General features: G+C 40.5%; 1 protein-coding gene across 9 annotated transcripts in view; it reads left to right on the top strand.

Annotated features, from left to right (window-relative positions):
- PLGRKT (plasminogen receptor with a C-terminal lysine) overlaps nt 1-17,893 on the top strand; it is a 55,503-nt gene continuing 37,610 nt past the window's right edge. The window contains exons 1-6 of one of the 9 annotated variants that reach the window (XR_008662494.1): nt 12-105; nt 273-404; nt 1,157-1,284; nt 3,234-3,320; nt 3,439-3,549; nt 8,694-16,336. The gene's annotated coding sequence lies outside the window, so the exon portion shown is untranslated. Of the gene's footprint in view, nt 106-272; nt 405-665; nt 801-1,156; nt 1,285-3,233; nt 3,321-3,438; nt 3,550-4,336; nt 6,287-8,693; nt 16,337-17,893 lie in introns of those variants that run through there. The other 8 variants (XR_008662496.1, XR_008662495.1, XR_008662493.1 and 5 more) reach the window with 8 other exon arrangements.

Here is a 17,893-nt window from a genome sequence, read left to right as displayed (position 1 = left end):
TCCCGAGGCTCTGCGGGGCGAGTTCCGGTCCCGGCGCGGTCAAGGAGCCCCGGGCCTGCAGGCCTCCGCCTCGAGTGCCGGTCGCACCTCCGCCGCCCGCCCCCGGTGAGTGCGCGCCCCAGGACTGCCCGCGGGCCGAGGGCTGGTGGGGAGGGCGGGGCTGCCCGGCCCCCTGCACTCCGGGCCGCGCTAGGCGCCCGCTCCTTGGGGCACCCCCCCGGGCCCCCCTCCCGTCCCCAGTGCTGAGCGGCGTGTCCCCTACCTCGTTCCAGGAGAGCCACTCCTCCTCGCAGGGACTCCAGGCCCCTCCCGTATCGACGTCACGGAGTTGGGGAAAGCCGGCCGAGCCCTGTCCGTGGGAATCAGCACAGCACTGCAGGAAATCCCCGAGTTTCAACAATTGGGTGTGCATTAGGGAAAACATCCCGGAAGCTGTGGGTGGATTCTGACCTGGAATATGTAGAGGAAGTGGGTGTGAATGGAACGTAAAAATTTACAGAGACTGATTGTAATTGTGGCACCAGTCATAAGTGTAGGTAAAGTGTCATTTGACTAGGAAATGAATCAGCACAGACATTTGGATAACAAAAGTCCATAGGTCATGAACTTATCTCTCTCTCTCTTTCCGTCTCTCTCTCCCTCTTAATACGTAAATCAAATGCTAGATCCCTGCGGTGACTGGAGGAAGGCTGCCTAGAACTTGCAGCCCCCTGCACTCCTCAGAAATACCCATTCCCACTGTGAATCACTGCACAGCTGAGAGGGGCTGGAGCATTAAATAGCCCGTTTTAAGGTCTCAGGTAATCAAAGGAAAAATGAAGTCAGAAGGGACCAAATCAGCATTCTCAGCATTCTCTCCCGCTGAGACAGACTGGTATCTTAGTTGTTAAGTAGCAAGACATTTGGCACCAGTGATAAAGTGTTAGGATTTTTAGAAGATTTATCTTATTCAATTGAGTGAATTCAAAATTGCAAGATCACTCTTGCTTGGTTTCTGATACATATTTTGTGACTGGGAGAGAGAAAACAGAGTATTCTGACCATCCTAAGGAGCTTCCTAGACTCTGGAAATGGCTTTGTTAGGGTGGGGAAGGAGAAGGAAGCTGAAACTACTGAACTCTAGGGCATAGTTTAAAAGGTGTACACTCATTTTCAGGTGTGGTTTCCCTTAAGGAACACAAGGAAGCTCTTCATCCTGCTTGGATTCTGCCTTTAACCCTTGGGAGTGTCCTCCAACACATCCGCACCACCATCTAGACCCAAGAAACCAAGGCCAGAACACAGGTAATCCTGCACTATAATCTTCCAGATAGTTTCTCTTCCCTTGATGGCTGACAAGAGGACTCCACTTCAGTAGAGATCGCACCCCCTTATAAATGGGGGCACTCTAAGAGACACATTTCGTATGGGTGTGTGTGTGTGTGTGTGTAGGAATGAGATTAGAGGACAGTTTTCTTTATAAATGTTTGCAGCATATGTAAAAATTCAGCTATCTATTCCTACATACAGAAAAAAAATAAGGAATGGCAAGTGACCTGAGCTAGGTTTCTCTTGTACCATTCATGCTCTATTCAAATATTTATGCAAAAAAGACATCATGGGAACTGCCAAGATGGATAATATATTGCTCTTTCCTTCAAACAAGTTCTGGTCTGCTGTTGGAGATAGCTGACTGGGGGTGTCAAAGTCTGCAGAAACTTCTGTTAGGTCTCCCTACCCTCATGAGGTAGCCTCTAATAGAGGATGGAATGGGGCAGTGGCAGAAGGGGAGTGAAACTTAATGGCCTGCCTCTTCTCTACAGTGAGTGGTTCAGCCTCCTATGCCCAGCATTGAGGCTGACTCTGGCTCAGAGGCCCTTGTAATTCAAGAATGTAGCTATGGCCAGAATCCAGGGAAGCCACTGAAATCTGGCTTGTAGTTCTCACTCACCTGGAGCCAAATTAGCAAGGATGACTCATTCTACTTGTCTGGCATGAAATGCCCTCCCTCCCTTAGCATCATCTCCCCAATTAGCCAGAACCCACTACTTCCTGATGAGGGTATGGAAAATAGAAGCTCTGCTGGGTTTCTCACAGAAGAGTGTGAGTCCTGGATAGAAAGCATTGAGACTGGCCACTGTGACCTAAGTTTCACAACCCTGCTCAGTAGCCTACCAAAGAGAATCAGCAATATCATTGAGGATAGAGCAACTGGAACTTCCATGAGTTTTGCAATCTTCTGAAAGTAAAATTAATCTAACTGAAGGCCTTCTGTATCTACACAATTGGGTTAAGAACAAAAAATTGAAATTTTGGCCCCTAGAAGTGATGGCCCATTTAAGAACTTCTTAAGTAAGATAAATAAGATAAGAAATACCGTGTATTCATTTAAAAATTGCTTTTCCCAGGACATTTAAGTATCATTTTGTTCTTTCCCTCTTGAGAACTTTAGCAGTAGCCTGCAGAGAACAAAGGTGAAGCCTGAAGAGGGTATGTAGGAGAGGGACAGGGATTACAGGAAGAATTTTGACATAGTGACCTTGAGACACCTGAAACTTCCTAAAATACAAATGCAAGGAGCACAGAAGCCTGTCCTCAAGGTGTGCAATGCATCTTCTGAATCACCCCTTCTCAGAAGCAAAGTTTCTGTCATCCAACTGTACAGAAGTTAAGAAGATGGACAGTATCCAACTGGTCCCTCACACACACAAAAAAGAGGTCTTTTTGTTTGTTTGTTTTAAAGTATTCAGTTCTTCAAGATTTACAGTGGGAAGAAAAATCAGGAAACATGGAGCTGTATACTCATAGAGTGGGAGAAAATTTTAGAAGTTACCTAAGTTCTGTCCACTGGTCTTAGGTGAGCAAATGTTGGCCAGGCTGGTTAAGTTTGCCCAAGATCAGACAACTACTTAGAAGCAAGGACTAGGGCAGCCTGGGTGGCTCAGCGGTTTAGCGCCCCCTTCAGCCCAGGGCGTGATCCTGGAGACCTGGGATCGAGTCCCACGTCAGGCTTCCTGCATGGAGCCTGTATCTCCCTCTGCCTGTGTCTCTGCGCCTCTCTCTCTCTCTCTGTGTCTCTCATGAATAAATAAATAAAATCTTAAAAAAAAAAAAAAAGCAAGGACTATATAATCCATGCTGTATTCCCAGGAAATTTTTTACATTGTTATAAGTGTATGGTAGCTCAAAGTATATCATATGAGGGCATATGCAGAATATATTGTTTTAAGCCTCTTTGCTTTTTCACATTTTAGGTCAAGATGGGGTTTATTTTCTCAAAATCTATGAATGAAAACATGAAAAACCAACAGGAGTTTATGCTTATGAATGCTCGACTCCAGGTACATTTTCAAATAATTAAGCTTTTATGTTGTTATAGTCGTTTCCACAACATGTACTCCAGCAGTACTGTTCTCTTTCACTGCAAAGGGTGAAATGTTTTTTGTGCTCCATCCTCAGAATCAAGATGAAATGCATTATTAGTTATCTGGTGAATGGGTGTGTTTATACCTCCAATCCTGATACTTGTGTACAAGTTCCATACTGAAGACATGCTGCTTAGAGTGTAGGGTAAGTAGAATAATTCCTCTCCCCTTACCAAATATCTGCATCCTAATCTCCTCTGAATACACTGCCTTACATGGCAAAAGAGACTTTGCAAGTGATTAAGTTAAGGAGTTTGAGACAGAGATGATGCTCAATTATCCTGGATTATCTGGATGGGCCCAATGTAATTACAAAGGTCCTTATAAGGGATAGAAGAAGGTAAGAGGGTCAAAGTTAGAAAGAGAGATCTGAAGATGCTACACCGCTGGCTTTGAAGATAGAGTAAAAGGCAAAGGAATTCAGGTAGCCTCTAGAAGCTAGAAAAGGAAAGGATACAGATTCTCTCCTAGAGCTCATAGGGAACACAGTCCCACCAGCCCACTTTGGATTTCTGACTCCAGAACTATAAGTTAATTAATTTACATTGTTTTAAGCCACTAAATTTGATAATTTGTTATAGCAACATTAGGAAATTAATATATAGTGTGAAAACTTGACATTGGATTTATGCATAGGTTGGAATAGAAAAGATCAAAGCAATGTAGAAGATTGTCTAATTTCCTATTAGAGGTTGTCAAAAAGGATTACAAAATGTTGTATGTCAAAATCAAGTGCTTAAAGTTTGACTAAAATTATTTTCCTAAGATTTCAAGCAAAGATCTCTTGGCCTTTGTGGTTCATTATGGCCCTGAGATTAGAAGGTCCTACTGTGAGACAGTATGGCAAGGGGTTCAAAGTGAGGACTAAATCCAGGTTTGAATCCCATCCCCCACGCCCCACCCCCCGACTAACTGTATGATGTGTGCCTCAGTCTCCAGGTCTGTCAGCCGGAGGTGACAGTATCCGCTTCAGAGGGTTGTTTTGAGGAGTAATGACGGTATATAGAGAGTATACAGAACAATGCTACAGGTCTATAGAACACTGTCTTTCACCTTAAAAGTATTACGTCGCTGCTACTGTTATTACTGGTATTGAGTGTCTTGTGCAGGATAACAAATTTTTTTGGGAGAATGGAACAATTTAAAGAATGGAAACAAATTGTTGTAACAGAGCACAGTGACCTAGGGGAGAGCAAACATTAGGCATAAAAACCAGCCAAGAGGGATCCCTGGGTGGCGCAGCAGTTTGGCGCCTGCCTTTGGCCCAGGGTGCAATCCTGGAGACCCGGGATCAAATCCCACGTCGGGCTCCCGGTGCATGGAGCCTGCTTCTCCCTCTGCCTGTGTCTCTGCCTCTCTCTCTCTCTCTCTCTCTCTCTCTCTCTCTCTGTGACTATCATAAATAAATAAAAAATTAAAAAAAAAAAAACAGCCAAGAATGTCAAAGACCCAGAGAGTCCTTTCCTAAGACCTTTGGAAATGACAGACTTTACATCAGTTCCCATGAAGTCACGATATATGAAGGGCCTGGGATTTTATCCCACTCTCAAGCTAACAAATTAGCCTGTTCCTATTTCATGGACACTGGCCAATACAAGAGACACTTCCATCAGAGACAAAGGACTTCATTACTCATAGCACAGTAAGCAACATGATTGTGAGGTTGGCATGAATATCTCCATGTTCCTCGAGTCTCACAGAGGTGACAAAGATGGAGTTAAATGGATGCTGTGCACATATGAGGAATCCTGGGCTTAGGGAATCTACTGCCTTTATAAGAATCAGCAAGCTGGGGATGGGGGGGGGGGTGCGGGACTTGACCTCATTCCTCAAGGTCATTTGCCCTAAATACAACCCAGAGAAATGACCCGAATAACAGCAATCTGGGTCTTCTATCCTTGGCCTACTCAGCAAGAATGTACGGGGACATTCAGGGGCCATGGACAGTTGCCTCCCAACAACCTGCCTCTCAGCCCTATTGATCAGAGCTTTGAGAACAGCCTTGACTTCTGCCCACTGATCCCAGTGACCACTATAGCTAGTGCTAAATTCAAACTAGTAGGAACACTATCATTGCCATCAGTTTTCAGCTCAGCTGAAACAGAGGTAAACTAGGCCCATGCATTTCTCTATGAATCCAAGGGCCCAATTAAGCCAGTAGCTCTATTTCATGTGGCAGGGTAGGAGATGGAAGATTTTCCCAAAAGTGGTAGCTACTACTCCTTTATGAAATTCTGGAGTGACTTTAGGGCCAGGCCAGTCATACCCTCAAATACATTTTTATTTGACTAGCAAACAGACCCTTTCCTTGTACCTGTCATGTCCTCATCAACCCACCTCAAAACGGGATGAAGCCTGAGAGTCACAAGACTCCCTGGGTCAGGTATTCATTTTTAACAAGAGCTCAGTCATAGTCAGTCGCTTCCTCCTGCCTTTTTGAAAGGGTTATGTTATGGGTTGAATTGTATGTCCTTTCCACAATTCATATGTTAAAGTTCTAATCCCTACTATCTCAGAATATGATGTGTTTGGAGAAAGTCTTTACTGAGTCAATCAAGTAAAATGAGGTCAGTAGGATGGGCCCTAATCCAATATAAGACTGCTGTCCTCATAAAATGGGGTAAATCTGAACACAGAGGCATGCCTACAGAGAGAATGTGATGTGACTATGAGGTCAGCTATTTACGAGCCAAGGACAGAGGCCTGGAACTGATGCTAGCACATAGCCCTGGGAAAGCAACTAACCCTACTGACACCTCAATTTTGGACTTCTAGCCTCTGGAATTGAGACAATAAATTTCTGCTGTTAAGCCACCTTGTTTGTGGTGTACTTTGTTTTGACAGTCCCAGGAAACTAATACAGGAGGTATTTGGTGCCTGTCTTTGCAGGTGGTGATGCTGTATAGGCAATGGTCTCTCTGGAGATTGGCTCTGATTTTCTCTTTTTCTCCGTGGGATTCTATATTGTTTCTAATAGACCACCTGGAAGATGTCAGGGAATCCCTAAATGAGTGTCCTCTCATCACTATGAGTATTTACAATTTAAGCAAGTAAATATCAATTTCATTAGACATTTATTTGCAGGGGACATTACTGCAGTATCCTGAATCAGCTCAAGGATCACTTTCATTTCCCTTCCTTACTGCAAACTTTGCCCAAACTCATCATTTGAATTCCAGTACTTTTTTTCTCTATGGGAACACAGACCAAAGAATTTAACACAGGTACTTCAGGGGTTATCTTAGTAGTTAAGGAGATTACACTGTCTTACAGCTGGGGAAAACTGGGGAATGCAGAGGGGCAAGGACAGCTTTTTGCCCTTTGGCTCCTCATTCCCGAATTGGTACCGCTTCCTCCCCCGTGGACCCCTGGCTTCTGAAGAGTGCTGGTGTTCAGGGACATCATTCTCTTAGCCTCTACTGGTGTCATTGTTCTGCTCTGCACCCTCAGCTCTCTGGGCCATCCTGCTGCTGAGTTCAGTCTCCCCACATGGGACCAAGCATACTTGGGCACCTGTATCCAACAGAGCCATAAACATTTGAGTTCCTCTTCTCTTCTCTTTGAAGTTCCTCAGTACATCAGGCCTTCTCCCTAAAGCAGCTGAAGTTGGAGGGAGAGGCAGAGGGAGAGATTAAGCAAGGCTTTGCACTTACTCTCCATTTCAAGGCACCTCCCTTCAGCTGTAGCCACAATGCCTGCCTTTTGGCTGGGCTGTGAGACTTGCTGCCCCCATTTTCTTGATCATATCCTTTCCTTCTCCCACTCCACAGGACAACATGCCACAATCACAGCACCATCTGAGCAGCTTATTTGGATTCTACCTTTTGTTCAGCCCCATTTAACACACTGGACAGTGAGAGACCCTTTCTCTACTTTCCCACTCTTACCACCACCTGGGTGAGGCTATTTCCTACCAGATCTGAGAGTCTTTTCTTATCTAATAACCCAACCAACAAAGGCCCTTGTCCTTTCTCTTTCAGAGCACTATGTCTCTATCAGTGTCTCTTTCTTGTCACCGAAACTGGCAGGCTCTGTGAAGGGTCTGGGATTTTACACAACTTACAAGTCTGTTACTGCTTCACAGATACTGGCAGAAGACTTGTTATTTACAGTGCAGTGAGCAGCATAAGTATATTCATTATAAGCATAAGATGCTTTATATATATCCCAGATGGAGGTAGGCTTAATTGGATGCCAAGGTGGATAGAGTGGGAAACAGTAAACTGGAATCTACTACTTTTACCATGACTGGTCAGTAAGGCTGCTCTTAGATAAGACCTGTTACTTCATCTCTCAAGGTTGCTTACTGCAAATAAAACTCTGAGAAATGGCCCAGGTAAAAAGCAGTCAGAGCCTGTATCCTTGGCTTACCCAGTAAAAAGTATGGGATTGTTCATGGCCCATGCAGACTGATTCTCCCAACGTGTGTTTGGTTAAGACAATTAGTTTTTCCTTATTTATCAAGATATACTTTATTATTTATCTTCTAATTTCAAGAAAAGATGACAAAGAGAATGTAGATCAATATGGTTGAAGCATCTTTCCAACCCTAAAGCTACTTAAGTTTTGATCCTAACTGGGATAGCCTAGAGTGAAACATAATCTATAGAAATTTTTGAAAGGTTGGTGGGTCCTCAAATGCTCCCCATTTAAAGAAATTAAACTTCTAATGTCATTCCTAGGGTTTAGAGCTATTCTTTTATTGAAAAAAAGGTAGCACAAAACATTTGATACATACTAGAGAATATATTTGTAAGTTATTAAACATAATAAAATGAGCACCAATGAACCCATTACTAAATTGAAGAATCTTGTTATCACAATACTCCTGAAGCTACCCATAGATAGGCTCCATCCTACATGTTGAATGAACCCAAACAGCTAAAGCTGGCCTGGAATTGACCTCATATCCCAAGCCCCTGGGACTGAGCAGGACTCAGCAAATATAAGGAATGAGCCACTGGAATAGAAGATTACATGTCTTTGTAAGTTCTTTAAAAGATTTTTAAAAATCTCAGTTGAAACACTATGTACTAATGCCTTTAGCTTGTGACAGCATGTCTTTTGGCCCTTTTCCTATTTAAAGGCATCTCGATAAAAAAGGTAAATAGAGGAAATAGAGCAAAACTTTCATTAAAGAAAAGCCTAATGACTAGAATCCTTTTCCCAGTGTTTTTTTTTTTTTTTTCCTAGTTCTACTTTTATTTTTTGGTAAAAAAAAAAAGAAAGAAAGATAAATCATAACTCAACAATCCCATGTTATTGTTTTGTTTGTTTGTTTTCATTCAGGGAAAGGACCAGAATGAGAGATTCAGCTACATTTCATACCAGTGCCCAGGTTCCTAACTGGCTGTACATTGTACTCACCCAGGGCCCTGGGATGATGTTTAGCCCCACCCAGACCAATTAGATCTCTTCATGGTGGGGCATGTTGTTATTGCTCTAAGCTCTCCAGGGGACTGTAATGCATAGCCTGGTTTGAGACTTCTGCCTTTCCTTTTTCTATGATGCTACATAATTATAGTTAATGATTGGCAGGAATTTAGTATAATGCATATTGAAGATGGAACCAAGTAAGTTTTTAACTTAATCATGAAATTAAATCAGTCACTGGAGTCTGACTAATAAAAACTTATAAAAGGCTTCAAATCAGAAAGTTTTCTTTATGAACAACTTTAGTTCAAATTGAGCTGGAGGGGATTCATATGACTAGTTATAATGATATTTTCAGATCATCAGTAAACTTCAGTTTCTCATTGCTTTGTTTAGACTCTGTTACTGAGGATGGTAGATAGATAGCTATACTCAGTAAACTATCACTCAGATAAAAATTAATACTTTTGGGATCCCTGGGTGATTTAGCGGTTTTGCACCTGCCTTTGGCCCAGGGCATGATCCTGGTGGGATCGAGTCCCACACTGGGCTCCCTGCATGGGGTCTGCTTCTCCCTCTGCCTGTGTCTCTGCTTCTCTCTCTCTCTGTCTCTCAGGAATAAATAAAATCTTTAAAAAAAATTTTTTTTTAATAAATACTTTCTTAAAATGCCATTAGACGGCATACCTAAGCTAACTTTATATCACCTGAGTGGCTAAGAAGCATTTTGATGTTATAGAATAGGATGGAAACTGGAAGTAGAGAGCAGAAAAAAATGAAGGAAGATTCCATAGGTCCTTGCTGTGCTTTAGTGCTATGTACGCAAAGCACTTATGGTCCATGTAAAGATAACTCAGGTAACTTATTCACTTTACTGTAAATAGGCAACAAACTAAAAATTTTAAAATACATGAAAGCCATCCTTTGACTTGTATGTCTATAGTTAGAGTTTGGTGTTATAGAAAGGAAGCATAGTTATAAACCAAAAAATAGATAGTTATTTAATATATATAAAATGATAAGCTAAGCAGGACTCAGAAATGTATAAGGTACAGGCTCTGTATTCAAGGAACTTCTCATCTAGTTTGCTGGAAAGAGAATGAGTTATGCTGCAATAACCAGATGGTTGTGTATGTGTATGTGGTAAGCTGAATACTGGCCCCCTAAAGATGTCCATACCCTAATCCCCAGAACTTTGAATATATAACCTAATGTGGCAAAACGGACCTTGCAGATACAACTGGGGGAGCAGACCTTGAGATGGGAAAATTATCCTTGATTATCCATGTGGATCCAATCTAAACACACAAATTCTTAAAAGCATAAAGGTAAAGACAAAGAAAAAGAAAGAAACACTATATGATTCCACTCTTGTAATTTAAGAAAAAAAAATAAGCAGAGAAAAAAAAATAAAAACAGGCTCTTAACTATAGAGAACAAACTGAGGGTTACCAGAAGGGAGGTGGGGGGGATGGGTGAATTAGATGAAGGAGATTCAGAGTGTATAATAGTTTTTAATAAAAGATACACTTATGATGAGCACTGAGAAATGTATGGAATTGTTGAATCCTTTATGGTACACCTGAAACTAATATAGTACTGTATTGTTAAGTATACTAGAGTTAAAAACAATTTTTTAAGTAGCTGCATGTCCAGTGGGGAGCCCAATGCAGGGCTTGAACTCATGACCTTAGATAGAAACCAAAGCTGAGCTGAGATTCATATTCAGAAATGGTAGGAAATCGAAGTGAAATAAAAAGGTCATTGGTCCCATAGGCACTTGCTTCTACAAATGACAAAGAAAGGTCAGGCCACCAAGTTGATCTTTTGCTGCCTAGTCCTTCCATGCTGACAGTGGGTCTAGGACCCTTCCTGCAATTAATTCTCTAAAGGGGAGGAGACACACTGTCTTTAGGTTTGATCACAAACTTCAGTGAGACCAATGAATGCCATTATAGACTACCAAAAAGCTTTTCTTTTTCTTTTTCTTTTTCTCCCTTAGCTGTATATTCTGTTTTCATAAATCTCCTCCTGGGTTTTAATTCATTTTTAGTTCATTGCGTGAACATAGGTGGTTACTTTACCTATTAACTCAGTAAAACATGTTCTGAATGCCTTGGGACGGAGTTTGGATGCAAAATTGTTAATTAAAATATGATACTATGGCCTTAATGATTTTATTTTCTCTATAAATCTTTTTTTTTCTCTATAAATCTTAATATGTACTCTTTCTCCCTCTCACCCTACCTTATTCCAAAAAGAATTTCATGCAGGCTTGCTGTTAAAATCTTTAGACTTCTCATATTTATTTTGTTTCTACTCCATTTTCTTCCTTAAGATAATTAAGGATGCAGGGCAGCAGAGGAAGGAGGATTTTTTAAAAAAGATTTTATTTATTTATTCATGAAACGCAGACACACACACACAGGCAGAGACACAGGCAGAGGGAGAAGCAGGCTCCATGCAGGGAGCCTGACATGGGACTTGATCCCGGGTGCCCAGGATCAGGCCCCTGGGCTGAAGGCTGCGCTAAACCACTGAGCCACCCGGGCTGCCCAGAAAGGAGGATTCTTTTTTTTTTTTTTAAGATTTTATTTATTTATTTATTCATGAGACACACACACACACACAGAGAGAGAGAGAGAGAGAGATGCAAAGACACAGGCCAAGGAGAAGCAAGCTCCACGCAGGGAGCCCGACATGGGACTCGATCCTGGGTCTCCAGGATCACACCCCGGACCGAAGGTGGCGCTAAACCGCTGAGCCACCAGGGCTGCCCGAAGGAGGATTCTTAAGAGAGAAAAAATACCCCCTATAAATATCCTTAATACTTAAAGGGAACAATCCAAAGTATCATTATTCTTCAATAAATTTACTAGATGCAAAATTATAGTCAAACCACATTTTCAGAAATGCTTTAGTTGGAAATAATTTTAGATTTGCAGTAAAGTTACAAAACTAGTATAGAGAGTTTATAGATACCCTTTGTATATTAGCTTCCTCTAATATTAGAATTAACCACTTATTCAGAGTCCTGGCTCGTTTTATTGGAGAATAGTCCTTAGAAATCAAGATCTAGATTCTAGGTGTGTTTGTTCCTATGGTCATTGTTCCTAGCTCCATTCAGCAAAGACATGTACATATACTAACCCGTGCATATACGCACACTATAAACCAGGAGTTCATACTGATATCTCTGATTGCAATCCAGTAGGATGTTTCATTCTAGTCTTTCCCCTTTCTTTGTAAGTTCTTTCTCAGACAGTAAGAAAGCTTACTTTAATTTTCTACAGTGTATTCACTTTATATAGCCCCCTTCCTACACTCTCCCTATAGGTGTCTAATTTCTCTAGTCTTTGATTATCCTTCTTGAATTTCTTTTGTACAATAAACAGATACACATGTATTGTTTTACATGAAGGGTAGCATGCCATTGATACCCTTTTATGCCTTGCTTTTTTTCATTTAGCAGTATATCCTGCAAACTATTCCAAAGCTGTTCATAGAGACCTTTCTCATTTTTTGAACATGGTACTCCACTGTGTGGAATATCATTATTTATTCAAGTGATTATGACACTATATTAGTTTCCTATTCCTGTGACAAATTATCACAAACTTGGTGACTTCAAAAAAAAAAAACCCACAGATTGGTTATCTTACAGTTCTGAAAGAAATTTAAAATGCTCACTGGATGAAAATTAAAGTGTCAACAGGGCTGCATTCCTCATGGAGGGTCTAGAGGAGAATCCTTTCCTTGTCTTTTCCAGTTTCTAGAAGCTGTCTGAAATCCTTGGCTCATGTCCCTTTCTTCCCTCCTTAAGCCAGCAGTGTAGCATCTTTACCTCTGACTCTCTTCCCTCCATCTTTCATTTATGAGGACCCTTGTGATTTTATGAGACCCACTTGGAGATTTCAGGGTGGTCTCCCCATTTCAAAATCCTTAACTAAATCACACCTGCAAAATCCCTGTTTGCCATGTAAGGTAATATATTCACAGGTTCTGGGGGTTAGAACATAAATTTCTTTGAGGGCCTGTTATTTTGCCTACCACAAGTACTTATTTTCAGTTATTTTGCTATTGCAAATAGTGCTGCAGGGAATACCTTGTGCTTTCACATTCTTTATGTTATTGACTCTGCATTTTGAGTCTTTGTTTAGAAAGCCTTTACCTATACCAAAGTTAAAGAGGTAGTCATCCATGTTTCCCTATGGCACTTGTATAGCTTCACTTACTTATGTTTAGATCCATAATCCATTTGGAGTTTGTTCTTGTGAGATGTGGATCCAATTTTCTTTCCCAAAATGGCTACCTAGTAGTACATACATTCATTAAAAAGTACATCTTATAAAAAACAGAAAGGAAAGAAAACTTCCAAATTCATTCTGTGTGGCCAACATTCCCCTGATACCAAAACCAGACAGACTCCACTAAAGACGAGAACTACAGGCCAGTATACCTCATGAACAGAGATGCAAAAATTCTCAATAAAATACTAGCAGACCAAATCCAACAATACATTTAAAAAAAATCATTTACCATGATCAACTGGGATTCATTTCTGGGTTGCAAGAGTGGTTCAATATTCGCAAGTCAATAAACATGACTTACCACATTAATAAAAGAAAGGATAAGAACCCTGTGATCACTTCAGTAGATGCAGAAAAAGTATCTGAAAAAATACAACATCCATTCATGATATGAACCCTCAACAAAGTATAAATAGAACATACCTCGACATCACAAAGGCCATATTCAAAAAATCCACAGCTAATATCATCCCAAATGAGGAAAAACTAAGAGCTTTTCCCCTAAGGTCAGGAACAAGACAGGAATTCCACTCTCACCACTTTTATTTAACATAGTACTACTGGAAATCCTAGCCACAGCAGTTAAACAACCTAAATAAAAGGCACTCAGATCTGCAAGGAAGAAGTAAAACTTTCACTGTTTACAGATGACATGATAGTCTACATAGAAAACCCAAAAGACTGCTAGAACTGATGAACAAATTCAGAAAAGTCACAGGATACAAAATCAACATAGAGAAATCTGTTTCATTTCTATACTATATCTATACTATTCTGTACTATTCTATGTTCCATTTCTATAATGAAGCAGCAGAAAGAGAAATCAAGAAATCAATCCATTTACAATTGCACCAAAAAGAGTAAGATACCTAGGAATAAACTTAATGAAAGAGGTGAAAGACCTGTACTCTGAAAACTAAAACACTGAAAAGAAAGAAAAGAAAGAAGACACAAAAAAATGGAAAGACATTCCATGCTCGTGAATTGGAAGAACCAATACTGTTAAATACTATACTATACTTCCCAAAGCAACTCATAGATTTAATGCAATCCATATTAAAATACCAGCAGCATTTTTCACAGAGCTAGAATAGACAATACTAAAATTTGAAAGGAAAAAAAAAGTCCATCTTTACCCCCCAGTGATTTGAGATGTCACCTTTATTAGTCTTCCGTGTATACTCGACACTATCTCTGGACATGCTATTTCACTGGCCAATTTGTCTATTCATGTACCAGTATTATAATTTTAGTATGTTTTAATGCCTGGTTAGGCTAATATGGCCTTGTAGTTTATTTTTTCAATGTTTATTACATATTTGCATTTTCATAAAAACTTTAATATCAATCTGTCCAACTCTATAAAAATAGTTTATTGATTTTTAAAATTAGGACTATATGCAATTATAAATTTATCTAGGAAGAACTGTTGAGTCATTCTACCCAAGAACAGAGTATGTCTTTCCCTTTAAAAGAGTATTTTTATGTCTTCCAGGAGTTTATAAATGAACTACAATATAAGGCAAAGTGGGATTTTTTTTGTGTGTGTGGAAAAAAAAGGAGACATTTAAGTTAAATTTCAAAATTTCCTGTAAAATGTTTATGAAAAGAATCTTTCAGTTGAATTCCTTGCCTATTTGTCAAAGGACCATATTAGCAGTGCATATGATGGTGGGACATTCTTACTCTGAAATGTGCAGGACAGAAGAAGGGAAGAGGAACGGCAGAACTTCCAGTGGCACAACTGGAAATCTAGAAAGGAAAACTGAGCCCAGACTGCTGCCTTCTGGATACAAGGCCAGGAAATGGCTACTAAGGACCCTGGATATATTATTCTCTGTGTATGCAACCAAAAAATCACAGGCACTGGGGGCAGACACACGTAGGACCGACCTTGGCTCCATCACTTACTGGTTTTATGACCTTGGATAAGTGATATATGTTCTCTGAACCTCAGCTTCATCACTATGATGGGGAGAAGGATACCCAAGTACTACCCTGTAGCCAAAGGAGATGCTCAAAAATGTTCCCTTCTTTCTCATGTATCTTCTACTTTCCTCTCTCTTATGTGCTCACAGTCACTACTTCATTCTTTATTCCATCTCTAATTTCATTCTCCATTTTTATTCTTCATCATTTTTTTTTTTATCTTTCCCCATCTCTATAATGTCAATTCTGTGGTCAGGCATATGCTTTTCTAGTTCCCTTTCCCCTCTGCATTGTAAGATGTTTAGCACTTTAAACAGTCAATCCTGATAATGGGGATAGGGCACCCTTTAGCCTGTCAGCCCCACAACCTCATTGGGACTCCGGATCCCACTGAGCATGCTCAGCCATAAGACACTGAGACATATGCAGGTGTCCCTTCTAGAGCCATAGCAGAACCGAAGTCTTTCCTCAAGGTTCCTGTAACCTGAGCCAGAGAACATAAACATATTACTACGAAAAGCAATTGCTTCTTATTCATTCCTTTTGTACATACGATATCTTAGGTTCTTTCTTTTTTTTTTTTTTTTCAAAGATCTATCCATTTATTCATGAGAGAGACACACACACAGAGGCAGAGACACAGGTAGAGGGAGAAGCAGGCTCCACGCAGGGAGCCTGATGCGGGACTCGACCCTGGGACCCCAGGACCACGCCCCGGGCCAAAGGCAGGAGCCAAACCACTGAGCCACCCAGGGATCCCCAATATCTTGGGATTCTTATGCTCCCCCCCCCCCAGGAAATTTCTGAACAAAGAAAAAAATCCCAATTTAATTAGTTCACTAAATACTAATTTACTTGTGATGTATGTGGAACACGGCAAAGTAATCAGCACAAAGTTAGGAAGGTAATGAGTAAGCATTGTCCTGAAGAAACAATAATTGGGAGGAAAAAAGTTCCTCTCTTAAGAGCCATATATTTTTTTTAAAGATTTTATTTATTTATTTATTTATTTATTTATTTATTTATTTATTTATTTATTTGAGAGACAGATAGCAGGAGCAGGGGAGAGGGAGAAGCAGACTCCCTGCTGAGTGACGCAGGGCTCCATCCCAGGACCCTGCAGTCATGACCTGAGCTGAAGGGAGACCCTTAACCATCTGAGCCACCCAGGCACCCCAAGAGTCATGTATTTAAATGTGACTGACTATAATGGCAATTTAAAGTATACTTTTCTTATAGAATTGTTGAATCACTATATTGTACACTTGAAACTAATACAACACTGTATGTTAACTGGAATTAAAACTTAATAAAAATAAAATAAAGTATGTTTTTATTATAATCATTGAATAAAAGTATATCCTGTTTCTAATTTTTCTTGTCAAGAGATTTAGACATCTATTCCAATACTTAGCATTTACTTTACAACTAATATTGATTTGTACAAAACCATAATTTCTTATTAAAATAAAAAAAGGCAAAATGTGTTGCCCATCTTTAATACTTGCTAAGACTTTGGATCTGATCTACACCAGAACTCTGAACACATTCTCTCCCGCAGAATCAAATCATTACTTAATTTAAATCAGGTCACCACTTTGTTCTTCTGTGTTTGCCTCCCTCTTCCTGCAGATCTATGCTCTACCTTTCCCTGCCCTGAGTCCTGGGGTTCTGAACCTCAGCCCTGCATCCCCCAGGCTCCTTTGCCCTCTGGCTTCAGGCTGAACTCAGTCAGCAGGCCACACCAGCAGGAGCCTGGAGTGGGGGGTAGTCAGTGAATTTAGGTCTGTGGTTCTGGAGGTGTCAGTGGTTTCCTAGAGTCACAGCTCATTTCAGACTTCCTCTCTCCCGTAACTCCAGCCCTCACTAGGCTCTGGGTAACATTGAGCCCTTCCCTTTCCCCTTCCAGCCTCAGGATAAATGGTTTGCTGCTGTCTCTCTGCCCCTGGGTGCCTCACTGTACCTTCCGGTTACCTTAAACCCTGCCCGCAGTCAGCACAGTCCCTTCATTAAATTCTTTTCTGTTAAACTTATTTGAAGGAGCATGTTTTCTACCTCCTGTCAACACCACACAAATTAATGGGTATGTTTGTGTTTTTCTTATGAACTATATAACATTTAAAAGATACCTGCATGTATTATGAATACTAAAAAGATATACTTTTTAATATGCATTAAACTCAGTGCTTCTGACAATTGTAGGTTGAGTGTGATGACCTCCAGACTGTCTGATACAAGCTAAAATTAAAAAATGAAAACTTGCGTCAGACTTTGCTCTAAGTCTGCACTCATTTGAGCTGACTAGTTGCTAAATTTCTTTTTCAATTCCCTCATTGGGTACGTACATCAAGTGAAATGAGCAGTGTCTCTGCTGACCAAAAGGACAGGACCTCGGACTCAAGCATGTGACATGTAATTTACAACAGAGCAGCTGCTGCTTTGATAAAATAGATGTCCCCTTTCAGCTGTAGATGTCAGAACCACAGAGAAATTATAAAGCTAAAACTTATGTATACATGTAGAGCAAAGTTGAGCTAAATATTGTCTTCAAAGCACCTAGTTTCTTTAGCCATGTCACAATTAACAAGGTACCATCAAAGTGAGGTAAATGGTGCTGATTTATTTCAGCCATCAGGGGTACATATGGTTCCTTAGGTGAAAGGCTCTGAAAAAAAAACCTGAAGATAAGATTTTCTTGTTCATTTGTGAAGCGTATTTGGTACACTGGAGCCATTTCTAATCGTCTAAAGTGTAGGTCACAGAACCATACTATAGATGAATCATCTTCATCTTCTACAGTGGAGATTCTGTATTTCAAATGCCATGCAATGGACAATCATGTTAGACAAAGCTTCAGTGTGAACAAGTTAATGTAGT

This window comes from Nyctereutes procyonoides, unplaced genomic scaffold (genome assembly GCF_905146905.1).
Source record: "Nyctereutes procyonoides isolate TBG_1078 unplaced genomic scaffold, NYPRO_anot_genome, whole genome shotgun sequence".
Classification (NCBI taxonomy): Eukaryota; Metazoa; Chordata; class Mammalia; order Carnivora; family Canidae; genus Nyctereutes; species Nyctereutes procyonoides.
Note: the sequence above shows the minus strand (reverse complement) of the source record. Positions and strands in the feature narration are given on the sequence as shown.